Source organism: Leptonychotes weddellii, chromosome 4 (assembly GCF_054177405.1).
Source record: "Leptonychotes weddellii isolate Sample4059 chromosome 4, ASM5417740v2, whole genome shotgun sequence".
NCBI classification, from domain to species: domain Eukaryota; kingdom Metazoa; phylum Chordata; class Mammalia; order Carnivora; family Phocidae; genus Leptonychotes; species Leptonychotes weddellii.
The window spans coordinates 138,044,205-138,065,702 of NC_138372.1; the positions used below are offsets into that span (position 1 = coordinate 138,044,205).

Consider the following 21,498-nt stretch of genomic DNA (forward strand, 5'->3'; position numbering starts at 1 on the left):
AATTTAATTTCTGTTGTTTAAACCACTTAACCTGTGGTACTTGCTACAGAGGTCATAGCAAACTAATACAGGACTACTGACAAAAAGAATATATTCCTAAATTACAAGTGTAGATAAGGAACCTTTCTGAAAGCTATTAGGTTTGGTCTGTTTCTATCATTTCCTTGCATGGAAAATCATCCACTGCGTGCTCTAGTCTCTGGCCCTATGTTGCCGTCTGTGGGATTTGGCTAGCCCGAGTTAGGCCTCAGGTGGAATACAGACACAAAGATCATGGCACTGTTGTAACCAAGATGCCCCAGAACATGATATCAACAGCTTAATGATTTGGCATCTGTTATGTCAATACTGGTTAGAGCAATAGGTCTGGGGGTGACGGAGGCAGAGGTGAATCAGAGTGAGTTTCATATTTAAACATCACTCCATGAGAATGGTTTATATTTTTCTCCAAACAGAGCGAGAAAGATGTTGTTTGCTCATTTAGTGTTATTATGGGAACAAATCATTAAACACTATAGATTTTGTTTTCCTTAAACCAGATGGAATCATGGTTTCATGGAAACTGGGGATAATAATGCCCACATGGATGGCTGATTGCTCTTGGCAAGACAACTCCTCTGAACTCCAGGTGACTCTTTTTTTGTTGTTCATAGCAATTTGGACTTCCTTTCCTTCCTTCTTCCAAGCCCGTCCTTGCTGACTGCTCATCTGTCCTTCACTCTGCTTGTTTTCCTCTGGCAGACCAGCGTAGGCCAGATGTGGGCACGTGGACACCACTGACAACAAGAGAAGCCTCTTGCCCTCCTTTCAAGCCAAGGCTCAACTCCTCCAGAGACAGGAAGCGAGGACTTCCCCAGCCCCACGACCCTCAGGAATGTCCGCAGCCATACTGAAGCCCTGAATGCTCCCTCACGGATGAAAAGCAGCTTGTCTTTTGTCATTGGAAGGCAAAGAAGAAAAACAACAACAACAACTAAGTCATTAAAACAAATACCAGGGAACGTACAGGAGGTTGGCACTCCGTACGCGAGCCGGAGGTACGTGCTTGTAAATCACAGGTGGTAGGGAACAGCACGTAGTCCGGGTCTCTGCAGGCCTTTCTGGAGGGTCACGCAGGTGCACGGTGCTTGGCAGAGTGAGTGGCCCCTTCAAGTTTGCACCGAAGGGGCCTTGCTTATCGCACCCTGGTCCTGCCGCTACTACTCATCTGGCCGGCAGCAGCGGGCAAAGGACAACCGTGGTTTGCAGAGTCCCCAGCGTCACAGAGCAGAGGGGCATTTAGAGCGAAGAAACAGGAGCTTAGGAGCTGTGACGGTCACTAAGCTGAAACCTCGTGACCGCCCTGAGAGGCAGAGCAGATACTGTCCCCTCCAATTCCTTAGGTCAGTGACCCGCTCAGGTCTTGGGAGTAGAACCGGGACGGGGCTCTAAGGCTTAGTAGTGGGATGCCCCGTCTGCCCTCAGGTCATGCCTGGGAGGCCAGCTGCCCTGCCTGGCTGGATCCAGGCTGGATCCTCACTTGATCCAAGCCTGGCCTGATCCCCACCTGGTCAAGAGCACTGTGGAGATGTGTCACACTCTCACCACCACCTCCCCCCACCCCCGCCCGCCCCGCCGGCCTCAGTCAGCCCCTGGCCACATTGTTTCTTTTACTGAGCACGTTCATTATTGTGGGATATCGGAGGGCTGCCTGGAACGTTCCCTGCCCTGTGTTTTCCAGAGAACAGATTATCAGGAAGCCCTTGATCTCTGCCAACAAGAGAGATCTCTGGATCTCTCTGGCCCTTGATCTCTGCCAACAAGAGAGATCTCTGGATCTCTCTGGCATAGTGACTGTTTTGATCTGTTTCCTGCTATATTGTGCATCGAGAAAAGGAGGCGCGAAGAGTGCAGGTTGGAGGTACAAGCCCCAAGTCCAGACTTTTCCCAGCTGGGAAGGGCCAAGTCTGGAAATTGTGCGCAGTGCTCTAGCAGCTACGCCTTTGCCTTGCTCTGTAGAAAGAGCACGGCCTGGGGTGCCTGGGTGGCTCAGTCGTTAAGCGTCTGCCTTTGGCTCAGGTCGTGATCCCAGGGTCCTGGGATCGAGCCCCGCGTCGGGCTCCCTGCTCAGCGGGAAGCCTGCTTCTCCCTCTCCCGCTCCCCCTGCTTGTGTTCCCTCTCTCACTGTGTCTCTCTCTGTCAAATAAATAAAATCTTAAAAAAAAAAAAAAAAGAAAGAGCACGGCCTGATGGAAGCTGCAAAGTCAAACCGTAACAATTGACCTCGGGCCCGGGAGGTGATGATACATTGAGTTTACACTCTGTGCCCAAACCTATTCCATCTTGGCCTGCTTGCAGCTTATACAATAAGGCAATTCTGAGCACAGGGGGTTGGCCCAGGCAACAGTGCTGGGGAAAGAAAACCAAGTGTTTTGTGCTGCCTCCCAATCAGTGTGCCCGCAGTCTTGAGCAACTGTGACAGAGGCCAAGTTCAGATGGCAGGCGATCCGTGGTGCTTGGAATTCCCCCTGAGGTTCCCATGGAGATTCCCCTGAGAGGGCTGCTTCCACAAGCCCCAGGCTTGGACGGAGCAGGAGGGGCTTGTGTTAATGAGGAAGGAGGTCCCAGAGTGTCCGGGTTGGGACTGGGGTGGGTGGCCCCAGTGGCTGCCTTTTGGGGGATGGGCCTCGGTAAGAAAAGCAACTACTTAAAAAGTCCGCTGAGAGGAGCATTTCAGGTACTCTCTCCAGACATGAGGTAAACCCTCTTGGAAGGGTGACTCCCCAGGACCATTCCCAGCTACTCTGGTCACTCTCCTGGGACACGGTTGTCTGGGCCAGGGGTGGCAGAGAAGTCTGAAGATAGAAGTCCAAAGATAGACAGCTCGCGGGTCCTCCCTCAGGCCCTGAGGTAGCCTAGCTGTTCGTAGCTATTTGCTGCCTCGGCCACATACCCCACAGACCCCACAGTCATGTCACCCTGACCTACCCAGGTCTGGAGTGGGAATGAAGGCTGAGTGGGCTTCTCAGCGGGCCTCACTGCCGTGCGAATCGAAATGCTTGGACAAGAGACAGTATTGTCAGTCTGCTTGCTCAGACACCCTTTGTGCCTGTTTGTTCATTCCTTCATTTTTCTAAGTAGAGCTCTCGAGACCGGCTATGTGTCAGGTTGGACGCCAGGCCCTTGGGGTGCACAGGTGAGCAGGCCAAAGTCACTGCTGAGCCCACAGTAGGGAGAATAAGCAAGTCTGAGTGATTACAGGGCAGTACATGCATTTCCACAGGAGCCTGGTCCCCATGCCGAAGGATCCACTAGAGAGGAAGAGCTCCTAATTCAGTCATGCAAGATCAGGGAAGGCTTCCCGGAAGAAGTGACAGCTAAGCTGAGACCTTGGGCCTAGTTCAAACCCAAATCCCCACTTTGGTCTGTCTCTGAAGCTTACCTCTTGCCCTTCAGTCCGGCTTGTCTCTCCACATGTGCTACTCAGCCTCTTCCCTTTGCTGGTCTTGTCCTGACCCCCATCCACACCTGCACCCCCGCATCAAGCCTCCTTTATCTCTAAATCTTTATTGGGTGTTTACTCTGTGCCAGGCACTGAGCTAGCAACTTGACGAAGATTACCTCACAGTCACTCGGTGAGAGAATGGAGTCAGTCTGCGTGGGTTCAAATTCCAGTTCAGCTTCCGCAAGCCACGAGACCTTGGGGAAGATGGTCCACCTCTCTGTGCCTCTGTTTCCGTAACTGTACAGTAAGCCTCATGAAAGTACACACTCCAGAGCGCCAGTGTCAGGAATAAGTATATTCATGTACGCAAAGTGCTCAGAGTGCCATCGGGGATACCTGAAGAGCTGCGTAAGTATTTGCTGATGTTGGGGTACCCTCCGTTTTAGAGATGAGGAAGTCAAGGTTCAGAGAAGTTTGTCCCAAGGTCACACAGATGGAAATGGTCAGGGGCAGGATCTGGAGGCGGGCTTTCCAACTGCATGTCCGGAGTGCCCTTCTCCACGACACACAGCTGTGTCTGCTCTCTGGCTGCCTCTGACACCACCTCCGGTTCCGAGTCCCATCTATCTGTTCCCGAGCCCACGGCCGTGACCTCCGCCCTGCTAGACTGCCTGCCCCCTGACCCACTGGCGCAGCCGAGCCTGTTCCGGCCCCGCCCGGCCCACACCTGCACACTGGCACGCACAAGGGTTTGGGCCCCGAGGCCCCCGTCTGCCCGAGCCCATCTGCTCAGACTGGCTGTGCTTGTGCAGAGGGGGCAATGGGCCGCCCGGAAAAGGCCGTGTGGAGGGGAGGAGGCAGCAGGAGGACAGCCGAGGATCCTGGAGCGCTGGAACAGGCGGAGATGGAGGAGGGTCACAGTGGAGGGGCAATGGGGCCAGAGGAGCATAAAGCGGGCGCAGCGAGGCTGGTGGGGAAAGAAGGGTTGCAAGTAAAGGAAAAATGTTGCTTTGAATGTGACAGCTTATAGGCTCAACACTGACTAAGGCACTGAGCACCAATTTCAAGTGGAAATTCCTACAATTGTTCTAAAAGGTCTCAGAGCAACTCACTAGGTCTCTGTGAGCCCACCCTTCAGTTCTTTTGGCCGTTTGGTAGGAAAAGTGGCCTCATGAAGGTGGGATTGACCAGAGTGGGTGAGAAATTGGGTGAGAAATTGGGGCCTGCGATCTCCAAGTTCGTGCCCTTTCTGTGACCTCGGGAGAGATGACTGTCTTTCCAGAGCCTGTTTCCTCATCTGGAAACTAAGGGAAATTTTGCAGTTTTCCTCTGAGGGGTATTTTGAAGAGTAGTCATAGACCGTTTTCCAAGTACCAAGCGTCAGATGTACAGAAAGAACGCTGGCGTTTCAGCAAATCTACAACTCAAGTTTTCAAATCCACTGTTCTTTCCATCCAGGGGCATTTTCCTAAAGAGGGGCCAGGTTAGTCCCAGTGGATTCAATACTGTATTCGTCTACTCCTGAAGAACAAAAAGCAGAGTTATTTATTTATTCAAGTTTCGTTGGAGACATTTCGACCCATTATCCTCTAGCTGGACCATTGAACCTGCACTTGGAAATGAGAACCAGCTGACTAAATAAACAGTTGCATATGGCAAAGAAGCAGGAAACCCCTCCCCAAAGCTAATAATATTAACAAACTTCCACGGGAGACACAATCCATAATTAATGACAATTTGGGGGAAAAAAAAAAAGACATAAAAACTCGGAATTTGAAATCTGAGTCTGAGAACAGGCTGGTGAGGGTTTTTTTTTTTTTTTTTGGCTCAGAATCTGTCCACCCTTTTTTCTGGCCCCCTTTCCTTCTGACAGCCACATTTATTCAAATTCTTTCTGTAAATGTCTTTAGTCTGAGGATTTAGATCTTGGGATTCAAAGAGCAGCCTGTCAGTAGGAGCTTATTAAAAACCTCACTATGTCATGTGACCTGATGTGACTGATTCTAGCTAAACTCACAGGAAGGTTGGTCTTGCTTTCAGAAACCGGTTCCCTGGCAAGGCTGCCTTTGGGGTCAGATTCAGGACACTGAACCACATGTGAGGGCAGACTCCAGTCTAAGCACCTAGGCCAAGATTCAGCAGGCCGCAGGTGCCTAGGGAATGGGCTTGACTTCCTGGACCCGCTCCTTAGGAGAAGCACCCCATCTAAGGCTCTAGAGCATTCCAGTTCCAGTGCAGCCCATACAATGCCAACATTCAGGAGCCATTCACCAGCATGTTCCAGGAGATCATATCACTCTCCACACTTTCTCTCAAGTGTGTTTGGGACAGAAATGGCTAGTGACCTCTGAAGAGTCATGGTCTCCTTCCAGAGTGAATAGTGGCTGTTGAAATGCAGCTAACCAGCCAGGGTCTACATTCCTGAGACCCTCAACCCTCCCCAGGTGATTCATTCTGACCAGTGAAATATGAGCCTGAGTGATGTGACATTTTCTGGCTGAGGTGGTTAAGTACCCAGCGTGTCTTCCCTCACTTTCTTCCCACCTAGGAGCTCTAAGGGGCAGGAGCCCGGGGCCCAGAGTCACTGCGTGGAGGAAAAGCCCAGAGCTGCATGAGCAGGAGACTGTCTGGTTAGAGTTTATGGGAGCAGGAAATAAACTTTTGTGTTCAGCTGTTAGGATACAGAGCTGGTTATTGCCCCATTAGCCTATACTGACTAAGATCATGCCGTGTAACATTTCCTAAACAGCAATGGGCCTTAGGGTACGGGGGATTCCCCCAGCTCCTAACTTTCTCTGTGCAGAAAACACCAGTCCTGCCCACATGCCTGTGGCCTCATTGGAGTCCCTGTGAGTCTCTCTCTCTCTCTCCACGCTCCCCAATGGAGCCTCTCTGTGAGGAAACAGTAAAGCACGCATAGAAGTGAAAAGCATGGTCTCTGAATCAGACTGCTCAGGTTCAATTCCAAATGCCACCACTTACTAACAGGTGAGGCCTTCAGCAAGTAGCTTAACCTCTCTGACTTCAAATCCTCTCTTCACCAGGGGGATATTACTTCGCAGAGTCGTCAGGTCACAGAAACTGAACTTGGCCAGTCGTCACAGCAAATATTAGCACTACTGTTACTATTCACTGAGCCTTCTTCAGAATCCCAGATGTGCAGACTGACGCAGCAATCGATACCATCGATACTCTGGTCTCTCCTCCTGTTTCCTCTTCACGCCGATAATTCCCACCAAGAACTCACACTTTTCTTTCATGGGTATTTGTATTTCTTCTACCTCTGTCCCCCAGATGTCACCCCTCCTTCTAGTCTTTACCTGAGGTGCTACAACAAATTTAGGGACTTAGAAGCATCTTGCAAAATGAGAAGTAGGTGGATCCAAAGAAGTGGGCCCAAATGCGTGTTGAATGCATGTTTATCTGCTTCAGTAGACAGTGGATCCTGTTCAAGAACTACCATCCTCGTGTGTAAGCATCGCCCTCCGTGGCCTCTCCCCAGGGTTTTGTGTTGCCAGAAGCTCTTAGGAGCTGTTGTAGTGCAGAGAGCAAAAAGGGGAAAAGGAAAGGAAGTACCCCGACTGGTACTAGAGAGGGTTTCCTCCAACATTTCAGCAGAAAGAGAAGCTAGAGCATGTTTGGGGTAAGAAGGAAACAGATGGAAGAGAAGAGGAGGACTGTGAGCAGTGTGGCCCGGACATGTCTCTCCTTCACGATGGTCAAGAAGCACAAATAAAGGACAGAAGTTAAATAGAGTTGCTCTGTGGGGGCTGGACTGTCTTTCGTGTAGCACGGCCTTACTCTGTGACTGGACTGCAGGGGCCCCAGAGTCAGTAGAGTCATAAGACATTTTTGCAGAGTTTGGCATTAGTCTTCCAGTCAGATCGAGGAGCTTATTTGAAAATTCAAGTCAACGCTTGCCGCGTTTGTTCAGCTGAGGGACAGGGTCAAGGACTACATCTGGGGCAACAGGTGTAGAAAAGCCACGAGAAAGGCCGGCAGATTCCCAAGATGAGGCGGCACCTGTGCTTGGTTCTTGGCTCTGTAAATGCTGAACAAACCAAGAGGAGTGCAGCCAGCTTGGAGGCAGACTTCCCTAAGCCCAGACTCTCAGCACGGCCTCCTCCTCTTGCGATGAATCAACCGTCGCGGCCATCTGAACGCCTTGGAGCCTGGACTGTTGGTCTCCTGTTAGGTTCTGGCTGGAATTCAGATTCACGCACAGCCTCCAGGCCTCTGAGCTCTGACTGAACCTTTCCTCACAGCCTGTTCATGTCTCCTCCACGGTCATCCCACCGCCACCAGCCTTTTCCCGGGTCGCAGAGCCTGGCCCAGGAGAGCTTTAAAGATCATGTAGTACCACTCCCTCATTTTAGACAGGAGGAAGCTTGAAATCCCATAGATTTCCCCTCCTCTAGCACACGCTTTGCTAAGCTCAGATGGTCACAGGAACTGAACTTGGCCAGTGGGACAGAGGGCTGACATTTCCCTGGAGGTGTGGAGTGAAAGAGAGGCATCCTTCGCATCCTTCCCGTGATGGGAAGACCTGGAAAGTGAAGTTCCTGAAGAACCTCCACTGGGCTCCCTTCCTCCCCCAGCCCTGGGAGTGGAGGGCAACAGGCATTCAGGCAGGTGGAGACGCCCCGGGGCTGCCCGCTCTGCTCACTGCTGCATTACCTCCCCGTGGCTTCCAGGGGGAACGCTGTGTTTCGCAGCAATCCCCAGCACGAGGGCTCAAAGGTGAGCGACATTGCACAAGAGGTGACTCAACCCTTTGGCTCAAGTCTCTGTCCTCTATTAAATGCAAGTATCCTTGAACAAGAGGTGCCATCATGGGAGAGTAGAGAACCGAGTTCTAGTACCAGATCCCCTGCCAGTACCCAAGAGACTACGGGCAGCATCCTCACACCCGGTCACAGGACACCCTCTCTGAGGGAACTTCAAGGGCTGCCAGGAGTCCAAGGAGAACAGATAAGAATGAATGACCCTCACACTTGACTGTGGTCTCTTCCAGAGGGTAGCTTAGGGGGGAAATGGAGGCGAAGAGAAACTGGGAGGCTGTGAGCCCTGACAGGGAGCTCTACTCTCTGGCTGGGTAGGGGCTGCCCAACACAGTGAAGTCAGTGCTCACAGCTTAGGGCCCGCAACATGATACTCTGGACAACCGTGTCCTGAGCCCTTATGAGGAGGCAGCTCTGTTCCCAGAGATGTGATACCCTGAATCCAAAGTCTCTATCTCTTGAGAGGAGGCTGGAGAGAGGATTCTGGGATAGCTCCTCTCTCCTGCATGAGACTAAGGGATGAGCTAGCTGGAAGGTAGAGGTACCCATCGCGTCCTTGATAATCCCTTATTTACCGGACTAATGCCCCCTGAAGATTTTATACCATAAACACTGCTTGCCAGTTTTCTCCAGTAAAAGATAAGATGGCTACAATTATTTTTGTGGGGTCTTTTTGTTTTGTTGTTTCGCTTCTGAGGGCCTACTCCTGTTTGAGTGTGAGTTTTACCCATTTCAGGCAGAGGAGTCATTTTGGCTTACTCGAGAGGGAGCTGAATTACGTTAGGCAGAGAATCTTGTTGTAGTTGACACTGTGCTTCACATTGTGGTGTTGGTTGGCCTTGGCTTAGCTCAGGGGTTGAGTGAAATAGATAACTGCAATGTTTCCTAGCCGCCTGGCAACTTTTCAACCCGTCTTTGCTCTATTTGGGCAATTCCAGCTTTATGAGTCCTGCTTTTATCAGGAAGAATCCAGAAAATCAGTTCCCAAACTCCTGTGCAATTAGAGTGCAGGCATCTGAATCACAGTTACATTTGACGAGAAGTGAGAACTTTAGAGGAAAAGGCTCTTGGGTGAAACCCATTTTCCTGTCAAGGGGCGCGGCAGAGGTTTCTTTTAGAAGAAACGGGACAGAAATACTATCAGTGGAGTGGCAGTGCTGGTGGCCTTTCCCCTCGGTGGCAGTGGCGCGGCCACCAAGCAGCAGCTCCCCCCCCACCCCGGGGGGTCCGTAGCGTGGATTCAAATGCTGTTCTGTGAGGTTGCTTCTCCAGGCTAATTCTGTGAGCTAGCCAATTTCCTTTCCATAAGCTCCTTTCTGCTCACTTATCAGAATCAGCGTCTGTGGTTGGCAGTGGAGGGTCCTGAGGGACCCAGCAACCGACCGCTAACTCATCACCCCTTCCTAGGGACACTCGGAGCCCTGACATGCTAGCCGCAGCAGCTGCACCAGGAGACTGTCGTCTCAAACCTCGGCCCTCCCCAATGTCTTTCCCGCCTACAAGATCCAGGCCTCCCCTACGTTCCTCTTGGACCTCTCCCCTCATATTGCCAAGCTAACAGCCACCTTGCAGGAAATGGATGGGTGAAGAGGTGGTATGTAAACCCCATTTGACCACTTGGCCTGGTTTCAAAGAGGCACAAGTCCTCGCTCCCGGAGACAGGGGCCAAGGGCTCCTCTAGGATGGCTGCCTGCAAGGAAGCCACTTTGGGGGTTTCCATTCAGGTTCCAAATGCCTGGCCATCATTCTGTTCACAGAGCCTTTGAGGCCTTCTTGCTTGGATAATTCACCACTAGTCCATGATAGAATCCAAAGAAATGCCCAGTTAGCTAACTTCTGCTTGTCTCCAACCAGAAGTATTTACAGAATGTAAACTCCACAAGGACAGGGCTATGTTCACTCACAGAATAATCCTAGCGCCTAGAACCATTCTTGGCACATGGTGGGGTTCTCCATAAATCACTGTTGAACAAATTGTGAATAAGTGATAGAATTTTTTTATACTGCAAACTTTCTACCAGATAATGGGCCTAAAACATACTCTGGTAGGAATAGACAATACAACTTTGGAAATTTGGTATGTCTTGAGAATTTCACACACACGAAATATTTCTATCTGCCTACTCTAGAAGCCTATAGCTATGGTAGGCTACCCAGTGTGAAACCACAGCAGAGAAGACTGATTTACCTCTGTGATATTTTTGGTACCATTCACTAATTAAAATTTATTGGCACCACCCACTAATTAAAATTTGTTGGCACTTGAAATATTTTTTTGAGGCAGCCTGCCAAACCCCCAAATCTCTACTATCTGAAAAGCACCTCATCTTTAAAGACAATGAAGGGGCAATGTGCATATTGACAACTTTAGTCAGCCTGGTCTTTAACAGTCAGCCTGGTCTTTGGCCAGCCTGGTCTTTAACACCTATATAAACTAAACATAAGCCTCCCAAGGATGCCACCCTCCTGTACATGGTTTTCAAGGGATTGTATAGAGTCACAGGTCAGAGAATTTTTAGTCTCTGGCTGATACCATGCTAAAATGTTTGCCTGCATCATCACATTTCTCTTTCAAGGCCTTTGAAGGATGTAAGCCATATAATAATCTCCAGTTGACAAATGAAGAAAGTGAAACATTAAATTATTTGCTAGTGGATGGTGGCACCAAGATTCCAACCCAGTCCAGCTGACACCAGAGCCTACAGCACTAACCACTGAGTGTTCTGTATCTGATCCACCAGAGGGTTTCTGGGACTCCTCCAATGTCTGTATATGGAAGCAAATAGTCAAAGATGATTGTCATCCCCAAATATCTAGTTCCCCCTTTGAGTCTTACAGCACCTACTCGAGGCTCAATGGGAGGCACTATGAGAACTTACACAACCCAGTGACAGTCACTGTTTCTAGAATATTATTCTCTAGTCTTATACCCTGACATGCCCCATCATGCCCCAAATGCAAACTTTTAAAACCTAGTATCTCTAGAAAATATTCTGTGCACTCATTCAATAGAATGCAAAGACTCACTCTTCTATCTTATCTTTTTGGTCAAATATTCTGTTCTCTTGTGTCACTCCAAGTGGACCCAATTTTGCAGTTTCTTTGATGGAAAAGTTCTGGATTGCCAAGTGGTAAAGGTTTGACAGCAAAATCATTTGTTTTAATTCGCCAGAAGGAAAAACTTGGTCACCATTACATCAGCTATTTCAGACTTATCTTCTGTTTGCCGAAGCAAGTTTGCCTGAATAGTTTAAACACTGGTGAGAAGTGGAGGGGGGTGGGTAGTGAGATGGAATCTCGCCTAATTTCCAATCCTTCACCTCTTATCCATCAAAGGAAGAAAGCAATTTAGAGACTATTTTAAAGATAACAGACTCTCAGTCATAGAGCTCTGTTACAGTAAGCTGTGAATAAGTGATTTTTCAGATGCTTCAAAAATACTGTGTGTGGAAAAACCTTTTTTTTCCTTAAAAAAATTTTTTTTATTATGATAGTAATGCTGTGGGAAATGGCAGTTAAAGTCATCAGGAAAAAGAAAAAGTAAAAAAAATACCAAGTAAAATCTGAACTACCTTCTCCATTTCCTGAATCCATTCTCTAGAAATAATCAATATTAAGAATGTTCTAATTACTTGATTTTCCATGAATATGTAAGCACAGATGTATATATTTTATAGTATTTGTATATATGTGGAGAAGCTTTTTGTCGTTGTTCTAAGGCCTAGATGTAAGCTAGGCTTTGTTGAGGTTAAGTTAACTAATAGAGGCCCCTATTTGAAAGTATCTTATCTATACCTCCTTTTTTCACAAGTATGACATTTATGGACATTTCCCTACTTTGGGCAGAGCACTGAGAACCCAGAAATGAAGTGGATGTTGGCCTAAGCTGTTTCCATACTAGAGCTCTTGGCCAGGTCTAATTGTGTTCTGTCCCGCTACCCAAAGTCAAACCTGAAAATACAAACCTGAATTTATAGCCAACACTGGGTAAATAAATAAATAAATAAAATACAACCCAGAAAACAAACAAACAAAAACCCCATGAAAACAATTTCCATTTCTGGGGTGCTTGAGTGGCTCAGTCGGTTAAGCGACCTTCTCTTTGGTTTCAGCTCAGTCCGTGATCTCAGGATCATGAGATCAAGCTCCGCATCAGGTTCAGTGCTTAGCTCGAGTCTGCTTGGGACTCTCTCTCCCTCTCCTTCTGTCCTTCTCCCCTGCGTGCTCATGCTCTCTCCCTCTCCCCCTTCTAAAATAAATAAATCTTTAAAAATATAAACAAAAAAACCCCCACAACAATTTCCACTTCTTTGCCAGAACAGGAAGTTATTGCTGAATAGAGGATATTAATGCTTAAGTTTAGTAGACAAGCGAAGAAAAAGTAACCCAGCACAGCTGAGCCCATTTTTTGGGGGGGGGGGGAGGCATTCACCTCCCATCCTCACAGGGAGGTTGTTGAGCCAAGCATATCAGTAAATGCCCAGCAATGGAAAATAGCCAAATGTTCCCAGGGAGGGGGCTTTCTCACTATCTTGGGCTAACCTAGGAAATCAGATCTTAATAAAGTCCCCGATTACTTTGCCCATGTCTACAACTTAGCCTTTTTCCTGGAACAGGAAAACAGCTGAGACTGTCAGGCAAGTCCTCCTTGCTCATATGATTCCTTTCTTTTGGTTTCTTGTCCACTTTTTTGAAACCCAGGACCAATTCCAGCCCTTCTTTACAAGGGTGGGGCCAACAATTTGGTTTCAGTTTGATTTATCCCAGTACCTAACCCAGTATGGAGTTCAAATAAGAATTTTATAAACACTTTCTGATGCCAACATACGTGTCTTGCAATCTAGACATCTCGACATAATGTTAAACAAACATTACCCACCACAAAAACCAATTGGATCCATTTGTGGTTACTTCAGCCCTGGGTAGTTCCTTCTTGCAAGGTTCTGGCCTGATACCCGTGGGAAGTAGCTTTTGACCCCAGTAGGCTGCTGGCTCAGTGAGTTAAAGCGGTCGCGGAATCATTTTCTGTTTTTCTCAGACCTGTAATATGAAGCTGGAAGGCCCAGCCCCTCCCTAGTGGGTGGCTCAACATTCTTCCTCTGGCACTAAACTTACTTATGACAGTTTCTGTTGAAATTCTTTGGGTTGGCCCGGGTCGGGGGGAGTAGATTCTCAAAAAAGCAATGCACCATCAAGATGTGATTCTCCTCATTCACTTAGAGATCCTGGAGGTATTTGGGAGTGGGCTTTTCGAATTCCATCCTACATGACCTTACCTCCCATGACCTCTTGGAAAAGTTTCCCACCCTCCATAATACTTCCAACTACCCTGAATATAAGACAGAGATGACACAGTGGTTGATTCTCCAGCATTCTCTAACCAAAGGTTCTATATGTTGCTCTTATATTACCCACAATCCTATCATGGCCAATAGTAGCAATAGCTAATGTTTATCAATCACTCGCTACATATACAAGGAATTGTTAAGCCTCTTACATGCCTAGTCTCATTTCGTTCCCATAACAACCCTGTGAGGTGGGTATCCCTGTTATTTCATTTTGCAGACAGGGAAATGAAGGAGCAGTTGGACAGACAACTTGCTCAAGGGCATTCAGCTTATAAATGGCAGGACCACCACTAACCCTGGTCTGTCTGGCTCCAAAATCCACGCTTTTAGTCATGACCCTAAACTGTCAAGTCAGAGTTGATGATAAGGAAAAGGAATCTCGGTTTTATAATTGGCACTAGGTATGTGACATGTCAGAATCAAATGCAAGTTCTTATTCATTTTAAGGTCCCTCTCTTGTGCTCATCTTCTCCCATGCCCAGGATGCTGATAAGTGCACGTCTCCAGATGGACAAGGTAAAAGAGTAAAGGAGTAGTTGAAAGATGCAGAGCAGGGGGAAGGGAGAGAGGACAGGCAAGGGTGGAAAGGATCCTCTTATGGACATAAAGAGAATGTCCTCTGAACTCTCTAGAAAGGTCAGATAGGGCCTGTCAGCTGGAGGAATGAAGATTTTAGTGTTTCCAATCGGACCGGTGTTTTGACCATGAGTTCCAGAGTGTCCAGCCACCAGCCCCAGATACCTCAGGGGGTAGGGACAGCCAAAGTGGCCTGGTGGCCTCCACGGAGGGGGTGGTCGGTCCTACACTTGCTCGGCCTTTGCAGTCTCAAAGAGGTGTATGCTTTTTGAGAGTTGACCAGACTCCCCAGCCCTGTCTCCGCCCTTAACCATCCAAAAGAAACTCACAGACGCCTCTTCCACCCACACTACCTCAGTCACACATCGAAAGAGCGCACCAGTAGACAGCCTCAGCTTGCTGCCCGGAGGAGCTAAGGGCAGGGTGCCTGCCCCAGCAAGGTCTCAGGTTACCAAGACTTCTTTCCCTTTGCACCCCCCGACCCCCAGTTCTGCAGGGCATTTTGAGTGGCTTTTAAGTTTTAGCATAAATAATTAAAACTAGGTTAGCCTTGTCAGAAATAAACACTTGCAGCTGCGATATAATATAGCCTTGGGGGGGTGTGTGTGCGTTTGTGTTTCTTGCTGATACGTAAACCTTGCCCCATGTATGAGTCCACATTCCAGGGGTCACATTCCCATATCTGTTGGCGTAAACTGAAAGCACGGAACTGTCAGCTTCACTCCCTTCAACCGAGCAGCTCCCCGGACGCAGGGGCAGGCTGGCACTGCCAATATGTGGCCGTGGCTGCGAGCTGCGTGTCTAGGTTAATATTTGCTCATGTTTATATCTTGCCTGGTAGGTGGATGGAATTTGCCAAATGATTGTGGTTCCCTGAAAAGTTAATCAATGTCTAAACGAGCCAGTCACAGACCACCACAGAGGTGTAGTGAAGTTGAACTCTGAGTACCTGTTCCCAAGGGCCACGTCCCTGGGGTCAGAGCAACAAGAAAGCTGCAGCGAGCAGTGCATGTGACCTGAAGAGCCCAGGCCTATTGCTGCTGGGCTGTTGTACACTCTATGGAAAGCTCTAGAATCCGAACACAAGGGATGCACCTCCTGGGCATTATATGTGACCTGTCCAACCAACAGGCCTAGCTACAGCCCTGCTTTCTTCAGGTCCCTTCATCATCCTGACCAGGGGACCTTTGGGCCCACTTCATCAGGCCTGTTCATCCTCGAGTTGTCAGCCAGAGGGGCACTTTTATCCCTGCAAACATATACTGAGCTTACATCAGGTGCAACACTTTGAGGACACTAAACGGAAAAAGGTGACTGAGATCCCAGCCCTAAAGCAGCCGACAGTTGAGAGAAGGGAGACGAAAAAGGCAATTATAATCTGGAGTGTGACATGCTTCATGAGGGAGTCTGCCCCCTGAACACAGCCTGGGTGATCAGGGATGCCTCTTAGAGGAGAAAAACAAAATTTGAGCAGAACCCGGAGGGCAGATGTGTCCTCAAAGATGTCCACATCCTAATCACCAAAATCTGAATATTACCTCATATGGCCAAGGATACTTTGCAGGTGTGATTAAGTTAAGTGTCTTGAGATGAGAGGTTATCCTGGATTATCTGGGTGGCCCCAAATGTAATCGCAAGTGTCTTTGTAAGAGGGAGACAAAGGGAGATCTGACTTTGGCCAAGGAGAAAGCAGGCTGACCACAGAGAGGAGCCTGGAGTGATGTGCTTTGAAGATGAGCTGGAGGCCGCCGTACTGGGATACAGGCAGCCCCTAGGAGCTGAAAAAAGCAAGGAAATGGATTCTCTCCTCTGAACCTCCAGAAGGAACCAGGCGAACCAATACTTTGACTTTAGCCCAGTGAAACAGACTTCAGACTTCTGGTTCACTGATGTGACGTCTTGACCTGAAGCACGTCTGCAGTCTGAACTCTCACCACCCCCTTCCCTCCATGCCCTGATATCAACCCGGTCCTGCAGCTACAGTCATAAGATGTGTCTTACCCAGCCTTTGCCATGCCGTGTCCTCTGCTTGGGCCACTTGCAGTCTCCAAACCCCACCCCTCTGTATCAGTTTCCCATTTGCTGCGGTAACAAATTTGCACAAACATAGTGGCTCAAAACAAACCACGTTCATTCTCTTAAACTTCTACAGACCAGACGCAGAGAGGCTACAGGCAACACTCAATCCTGGCTCTGTGGCCCAGTAGTAGCTCCCATTGGGTTTCCAAGCTCTCCTCCAGATCAACTTCATTTCATTCAATTAAATACTGAATCATTCCTGACTTGTACAGGAGTATGCAAGTTTGCTCTTTATGGTAATTGCCTACAAATAACACTGTGCCAGGCTTGAGTTTTTGCGATATAAAATTAGGCGATGCAGGTGGATTTTTCCAACTAGATCTTATGTAACCATGATGAGGAACGTAAATAGCTTGTGAATGGCAGCTGGGCCTGGAACTGGTGGGCTAGAATTTGGGCCCGTGTTTCTATGTCTTTAGGGGATTATATCTGCTGCTGCTGACGATTTCTGGTCTCTGGACCCTTCATCAGGTGCCAGTGTCTGCAGAAAATCGAGATTTTCTTACACTCTCTGAGGTGCCCCTAGATAGAACTTGATACAAACCTAAATCCCTGCAGGAGCCAGTCCAAACATAAGCAGAGAATGGTGATGCCTGTTCTGCCTAAAAGCATTTGAATTCAGATGATTAAAAAATACATCCCAGGCAGCCTGGGGTCAACTTTGTGACCCTAATGAAACTAAGCCCCTTTCACAATCAGCCTTTTCTCACAGATTCATCAGGGCCCCTTTTATAAAGGGAACCCACTGCTGTGGCTTTTTAAAAAATTTGATTTTTAGTGTGGGGAGAGCTAGAGAGGGACCGTCTGAGTAGAGTGGGTGCCAGAATCTTCCTGATGTACAGGCTTGAGCAATTGAGAATAGCAGCTCTCTCACTCCTTGCCACCCCAGCTGCAGCAGCCAAGGGGTAGCTAAACTTTAAAGGACATTGTTAATAATAAACTCAACCACTTAGGAGAAGTCACTGGTTCAGAATATGAACTCAAGGCTGGGGTATGTGGCCAAGGACAAAAGCATTTGAGAGGACAGGCTTTTCCTCTTAGGCAGTGGGAATGTTGTAGCCCTTCAAATGTAAATAAAAGCCAAAAGGGCTTCCTAACACAATGTCCTTATTTAAGAAGAGGTCTGGGAGTTCTCTCAGCCTAATGAATAAAACCTGGGATAAACATTTTTAGGCAAGCTCATTTCATTGAAGGAATCAGGGGAGTGAGTGGTGAGGGAAGATGACAACTGAGTAAATTAGCAAAGAACAAGAGGCCTGGAGCTGTAATTTCTGACTTCTGTTTACAGTTTTGAGATCTTCAGTCTGCATATCTGTAAAATGGTGCTACTTAACTTTGCCCCCAACTCTGTGCACCAAAAAGTTTACTGAAATGAGAAGTGAAATAATATCACTAAAACCCAGCAAAGCTGGCTTATTTATTATTGGCCATGAAAGAGGCATTCCTCCAGGATCTTTATGTATGAATTTATCTAAACTTTATTAAACTTCACAGCAAACGTGGGAGACACTTTGGGATTATCCCCATTTTTAAAGGTGAGTAAGCTGAGGCATTGTGAAGACAAGTATTTTGCACAAAGTCACAGTAGACAGAGCAGGAATTTGAACCCAAGAAGCAGAGTCCAAGATCTTAACTACTATTGTATTTTACAGCCTTGATAGAAAAAGAAAATCCAAATGACTGCCCAGCAACTGTCACTAAAAAGTGATCAAAGTAGTAGAGATAGAGTTCTGTGTTCCAAAAAAAGGTGTAATAGTTTGTATTAGACCAAGCCTACACAGATGTCACACAGATGACAGTGATAAACCCTGGACAAAGCATACGAAACAACCATGTAAAGCCACTAGAGCATGACCATAATTAAGCAGAACCTGGAGGGGAGTTGACACGTGGAAGAAGAACATGACTATGGGTGAGCTTCCCTTTAAAATTTTTATTTTTATGGGTTTTTACCTAGCGGTAGATCTCAGTCAGCTCTGCAAGTTAACTATAATTTGGAAACAAACTGGAAATCTTACCGGCTTGAGGAATCAGATAATTGAATATGGGGCTGCCAAAGCAGCTATAAAGTGACGGGGGGAAGCCTGGAAAGGATAGAGCCAAAGAGATGGAACCCCAAATTCTGTATATAAACTCTGCTCAAATCTCTGGCTAACTTCTGAGCTACACGTATAGGGCAAACCCCAAGCAGTTAAGCGAAGCTAAAAGGACCAAACGAAAAATGCAGCTTCTGTTCAATGGAGGGGAGATAGAGTTTGAAGTTTGAGTTCAACCAAGTTAGTTGCCTATTAAAACAACAACGATAATAAAAATCAACACCTTACTGAAGAACGTACCAGAAACTAGAGTCTATACAATGTATCATTCACAGTGACCAAATTCAAAATCATTAGCTGTTTCAAGAAGAGAGAGAATGTAACCCATCACTCAAGAGAAAAGGCAATCAATGGAGACACACTGAGATGATCCAGATATTGGAACTGGCAGACAAGGTCTTTAAAGCAGCTATTATAATTATGGTCAAGAATGTAAAGAAAAGTAAGTTCACAACCAATGGAAAGATATGAAATCCTAGCAGAAACATAGAAACGATTAAAAAAATAAACAACTTGAAATTCTGGGACTTAAAAATACAGTATTACATAAAAATTCATTGAATAGGCTCAACAAAAAATTGGAGATGACAGAAGAAAGTGTCAGTGAACTCAATGATACATCAATAGGAATTAAACAATCTGAAGAACAGAGAGAAATGAGGTTAAAAAAATGAGGTGATCAGAGACCTGTGGGACAGAATTAAGAGGTCTATCATATGTTACTGGAGTTCTAGAAGGAGAGGAGAAAATGAGGCATGAAAAAAATGTTTGAAGAAATAATTGACAAAACTAATTCAAATTTGATGAAAGACACAATATAATAGATGCAAAAATATAAGCAAACCGCAAGCAGGATAAATACAAGGAAAACCAAATGCAGGAATGTACTCCATCTTAGCTGACAACTGAACATAAAGAGAAAATCACCTAGAGAAAAATGGCACATTACATACAGGGCAGCTAACAATATAAATGACAGCTGATTCATTCATGAAGGACAGAAACAGTGGAGATCAGAAATCAGTTGATCCTCTCTAAAGGGCTGGAATGAAGAAAAAAAAAAAACGACCAGAAAACAAAAAAACCCCTGTCGACCCAGAATTCTGTATTCAGAAAAATCCACTACAAGAAATGAAGGTGAAATAAAGACACTTTCATATAAATAAGAACTAAGAGAATTAGTCATCGGCAGACCTAAACTACAAGAAATGATAAAGTTCTTTCATGCTAAAGGGAAATGATATCAGACAGAAACTCAACTCATCAGCAAGGAATGAAGGATGCTATAAATGCTAAGTATGTGGATACAGGTAAGAGTCTCTTTTTCTCTTAATAGCTTTAAAATACATAGGAGTACTTAGAGCAAAATGTATAACAGTATGTTGTAAAGTGTATAACGTATGTAGATGTAATACATAAGACAACTGGAGCATACAGATGAAGGCAGTGAATAAAACTATATGGTTGCAAAATTCTTACATTTTTGTGAAGTGGTACAATATTGACTCTAAGTAAATTGTAGTAAGTTAAGGGTGTTTATTATAATCCGTAGAGCACTTGCTTAAAAAAAAAAAAGCTAATGCAAATAGGGATCACTAAAAACCCAGAGGATAAATTAAAATGTAATTCTAAGAAAAACAAAACAGAAAACAAAACAAACCTCCACCCCCAACCACAACTACCTCCAGAGAGAGCAGGAAAGAGAAACAGGAATAAAAATAGACTGGACAACCTAACAACAATGAATACCCATATCAGTACATTAATTACATTAAATATGAATTGACCAAAATGCTCCACTTACAATTTAAAAATTATCAGACTGGAAAGAAAAAGGAGGAACCCAATTTTATGCTGTCTACAAGCACAATATAAGTGTAAATTCAGAGGCAGTTTGTAAGACAGGTGGAAAAAGATATATTAACACTAATTATTTATAAAATAACACATTCCATGAGATCATCATAACCCTGATACCAAAACCAAGGAAAGCTATTACAATAAAAGTAACACACACCAATATTCTTCATGAACATGGGTGCAAAAACTCTTAACTAAATATTAGCAAGTTGAATCTCAAAAATAAAAGAAACATCTCCATTAAACACAGGCAAAAGATGTGAACAGATATTTCACAAAAGAGGATACATCACCAACAAATAAGCTTGTGAAAAAGTGCTCAACATCATTAATCACCAAGAAAATGTAAATTAACACCACAATGATACACCACTCCATACCCACCAAAATGGCTTACAGTAAGATGACGGAAAACACTAAATGTTGTAAGGATGTCAGGAAGCAACCAGAACTCTCATACATTATTAGCCGATGTAAAATAGTTCAAACACTTTAGAAAAAAGGTCTGCCCATGTTCTTATAAAATTAAACAGATGCCTCCCCTCCATCTCAGCAATTCTACTCCTAAGTATTTGCCTAAAAGAAATGAAAACATATCCACAAAAGCCTTATACAAGAATATTCATAGCAGCTTTATTTATGATGGACCAACATGTCCATCATCGAGAGAATGGGTAAACAAACTAGGATATATTCATACAAATGGAACAAAATCAATAAGAAAAAGGAATTAACTACTAATAAATGCAAAAAAGGATGAATCCTTACCTGAGTGACAAAAGCCTTACACAGAAAGAGTGTGTGCTGTACAATTTCATTTATATGAAGTTCTAGAATAGGCAAAACTAATCTAAGGTTTAAAAAAATCAGAATAACACTTGTTCTGGGAGTGGAGATGGAGATTGAGTGGGAAGAGGTATTTGGAACTCTTTAAGGTAACGGAAATATTGTATATCTTGATAAGGGTTTGGGTTACACAGGGATATGCATTTGTCAAAACACATTGATTGGCACACTTATGATTTGTGCATTTTAGTTTTTGTAAATTCTACCTGAAAAAAAGAACTATCTACAAATAGTGAACTTTAGTTGATGATATGCAATCTAAAATGTTTGCAGGTGAGGAATGCTGAGGTCTACAACTCAGAAGTGTATCAAAAATAAGATGGAGGGATAGATGGATAGATACATGATAAAGCAAATATTGCAAAATGTTAACAAACAGAATCTAGATAGAGGGTATATGACTGATCACTGTATAGTTCTTTCAATTTTTCTGGATTTTGAAATTTTTTATAGGTTGAGAAAAAAGAGTAGAGAATAGAGTTAAGTAG

The 21,498-nt window shown here is 45.8% G+C and overlaps 1 long non-coding RNA gene across 1 annotated transcript; it reads left to right on the forward strand.

Moving 5' to 3' along the window:
* Window positions 1-278: 278 nt before the first annotated feature.
* Window positions 279-10,429, forward strand: LOC145720948 (uncharacterized). The gene is made up of 4 exons (XR_014144312.1): window positions 279-628; window positions 742-1,037; window positions 3,571-3,832; window positions 6,469-10,429. It is a non-coding gene; the product is annotated as an uncharacterized LOC145720948 (long non-coding RNA).
* The last annotated feature ends 11,069 nt before the right edge of the window (window positions 10,430-21,498 follow it).